Raw genomic sequence first — 4,180 nt, 5'->3', positions numbered from 1 at the left:
CTTTTCAAGTACTACAACAAACGGCTCGTTTGGACTACAGCATTTGTTTTCCGGGTTTTGTGATATCACAAAGCTGCCTATTAGAATATCATTAAAATAATTCCCGCCTATGGAAATTCGAATGGTTGGGGGGTGGGGAGGGGCGTAGTTAGAACGCTTGGTTGAGTGCATCAGACAAGATGACGACGACGAAGAAGTGCTGCTGTGTCAAGTTTTCGCAAGTTATTACACATGCACCGGGATAATTATGTATGTAAATATGTATGTTACAATTATGAAAACGTAACAACAACAATAACGTTACCACTCTAATATGTCTTGCAACATCAGTGCGTGCAAAGGTTCTGCTCGATCCTCTTGTTCAATATTCTCTGGGTCTGAATCTGGCTCAAATTGATATGGCAATATTAACGCCATCCTTAAATAAACCGGAGCAGACGGAACTTGCTGATTTGGCAAGGGGGGCAGTATTGAAACACTGTCTAAGCTGTTCGCCAATCACAAGGCACTGGGACAGCTAACCACATTACATTTTGTTTTTCGGAAGGCGGGCCTTCATCAAACCTGGAACTAATCGAGCCGTTTGTGCCCGGCTGGGGATGCATGAGAGCATGTTCTAGTACACCCCCAAAACAAAATTAAGACTTTGTAAAAGAGCATAATAATATAAGTCGTAATATAAAAGTCGTAATATAAAACTTCGTCAAAATGAAAGTCCTCTGTATTTAGTCTCACATCCAATACACCGATTGCACAAACAGACAGCAATAGGAAAACCCATTCTGTTAAATATGTGCGTGTCAACTAGCAACCAGACATTTGCTTCAAAGATGCCACTCATGCAGAAAACCAATTAGTGATATGTTTTAACATTTGCATAATACATAGAAACAATCCACAAGCGCTGTCTACCGGACACCGAGCTGTCCTGTGTTTTCCCTGCGTGGGATGTTTGCGCAGGAATGTGATGTGTGACAGCTCTTGGCAGTAATGGGGAAGTAAGTGACCTTTGGGTTTGCTTGCAGTAAACATCTCGTCACATGTGCCGGAATGAAATATGGCAGGTTTCAACTACTCCAAGATCAAATGCTGAGGAATAATTGCAGGTTTATTTCAAATGTTGTGCGTTTGTGTGCATATACAGTGACGTGAACCCCCTCTTTGCATTTTAGATTCATTGCACTAAATTACATTATCCACTGACCTGCATGAAGGAGCATAACCGTCACACATTTGGGGTTTAGTGGCCATATATCTTCCTCTATAGCTTCCCCTGGTTCTACAGCACGTCCAAATGTGGCTCAGCCAGCAGGGGGGAGGCTGTACATGAGAGACTATGGCCTGGGGCACAAGACCCTGACTGAAGTCTGCTAATGAGCCTCTTCTACACAGTCACTCCATTCATTAAGACAAAACTGGCACTGCACTGCCCACTGTCTCTATTCCACTTTTAATGATGCTAGTACAGAATGCTAAAATATTTTCCATTTACTTTCCTAGTCAATTTTATTTTACAGGGCCATAACATAGACAATAGAAATATCGGTTTAAGCTTCAGGTTTTTCTTTTAATCAGTAAGGATAATTAAACCAGCACAGCAGTTCTGGCCCATCAATATTTATGACTTCTCACCTCTTTGGCTTGGTGTCAGTTGCAGATTTGTGTAAACTATTTGTGCAGCATATACAACAGGAAGAGGAATTTAATATTCAACGCCAATTAGAAGATGTGCTTTGAGCAGAGGTAATTAAAGTTGCCATATTGTGGCTTGCTTTAAAATGCTGTCATTTAATATTAGCACATACAGGAACGAATATGCATGCAGAGCAAGCTGATGTCAGGGTTTATGCGATTACAGAGACAAAACATTCGTTATTGATCATAATGAGCAGCTATAGCCTAATGCTGCAGAAGAAAATCGATTTCCAACTAAAACGGAGTTTTGAGAAGTGTGGAGAATGATGCTCTAATGCCCTCTTGTGTTTGGATAGAAACGTTCAATGTGAAGCTACAAGACTGGACTGACACATTACCCATTATTCGGTTCTTTTAATCACTTCGCTGGAATGAACCGGCTCCTGACACAACGTGGTATTTTATGTGCCAAGAAACGTTCCAATAAAAAAAATGCACTTGCATATTTTTTATTTATTGTTTATTAATTTGCTTGTTTATTGTAATTTATTATAATTCAATCAATTTGATTAAGCTTTTAAAAATATGCAATTATTAGATTCTGATTATAGTTTGCAATTCCGTGAAACAATAAACCAATTACCTCTTTCCTTAAACTTCTAAAATTATCATATTTACTCTAAATGTGTTTGATGCACGAGTTGCTGCATCTGTTTACATGTGACACTGACACCTGAACTAAAGGGCGCGCTTATGGTTTGCTTGTGACAACGGACGAGGGAGAAAAACAAACATGATTTGGAATTCATTGAGGAGAAAAACAAAAGCCTTTCTGTGAAATATAAACGTCCCCTAAAATAACTTTCTGCCACAATAAATTCAACATTAAAGTGCAATTTATCAGAGCAGGGGCTGGCTGGGGCTAAAAAATGGCCCACCACACCCGGTCTGCAACACACCACATAAACCCACCAGCTCATTATGCACAGAGCAATTTTTAACACCACTTACTAACAAAAAAATATAACACAATACAGAAATAAAATGCCATCTATTTTTTGTTTTTAATTTAAATTATTATCATTAACATTAATGAATGACTGGCATACTTCTTTATATTATTGTCTTTCCTGGTCTATATATGACAAATTGTAAATCATCAGAGAGACAGTTTAATATCACCAAAGTTAAATGCAATACACAATGCTCTGCTCTGCTCTAGAAGACTTGTAATGCAGTGCTAGTGCTTGTAGAAGAATGTAGTGCAGAATGTGGACTGTTTTTATGGTGCCTTTCTATTGGTCCTTTAGAAATCATTCTGATTTGCTGCTCAAGAAACATTTCTGGTTATTATCAAAGTTGAAAACAGTTGTGTTGGTTCATATTTTTATGGAAAATGTGATACATTACCATTCAGTCTAGGGCACTGGTTCTCAAACCTGTCCTGGAGTACCCCCAGCACTGCATATTCACAAGGTTGCATTAAATGTGACAATAAATATATTTATACTTATTACAAATTATTTATATTTCAAATAAATGCTGTTTTTTTTAACTTTGTATTCATCAAATAATCCTGAAAAAGTTGAAGTATCACAGTTTCCACAAAAATATTACACAAAAACAGTTTTCCATATTGATAATAATAAGAACCATTAGTAATAACTGATCACAAATAATAACGGATAATAGTTAAGCAGCAAAACAGCATATTAGAATAATTTCTGAAGAATTATGTGACACTGAAGACTGAAGTAATGATGCTGAAAATTCTGTTTTAATCACAGAAATAAATTACATTTTAAAATATCTTTAACAGAAAACCACTATTTTTAAGTGTAATATTTCATATTATTTTTTACTGTATTTTTGATCACATAAATTCAGCCTTCTTTCAAAAAATAAATACAAAGTCTTAATTATTTCAAACATTTGACCTCCAGTGTATATAAAATAATGCATGTGAAATAGCAAATTATATTTTTATTATAGCCTTATATAGGCTATGTCACTTTCCTAATCATGACACTTGAAAGTGAAAGTCTTCAGATTTACAATGTTCAAGAGTAATTTTGAGAATGATATTTTAGGCCTACGTTTTTTTTTTCTTAGACACGTGAAATTACAGAAGAAAGCCTGGATAGAAATTTACAGACATTTCTGTCGGTTGACTTTTATTATCGTAAACAGTTGGCTAATGTTGCTGAATTTTCTTGTCATGTTTGGCTGCTTACATCTTACCTCAGCTCGCATTCAAGTGGCGCGCAGCTCAGCTTCTAGGGCACTGGTTCTCAAACCTGTCCTGGAGTACCCCCAGCACTGCATATTCTGTATGTCTCCCTCATCTATCACACCTGATTCAGCTCATCAGCTCATTCGTGGAGACTGCAAGACCTGAAATGGGTGTGTCATGTCTTGTATGAGACATACAAAATGTGCAGTGCTGGAGGTACTTCGTGGAGAGGTTTGAGAACCCCTGGTCTATAATATTAAAAATATATAAATCAGGGGTGCCCAAACTCGGTCCTGGAGGGCCGGTGTCCTG

The sequence above is a fragment of the Sinocyclocheilus anshuiensis genome, unplaced genomic scaffold (genome assembly GCF_001515605.1).
Source record: "Sinocyclocheilus anshuiensis isolate Anshui unplaced genomic scaffold, SAMN03320099.WGS_v1.1 scaffold74, whole genome shotgun sequence".
NCBI lineage: Eukaryota > Metazoa > Chordata > Actinopteri > Cypriniformes > Cyprinidae > Sinocyclocheilus > Sinocyclocheilus anshuiensis.
The sequence above is the reverse complement of the archived record's forward strand: the minus strand, read 5'-3'. Positions refer to the sequence as shown.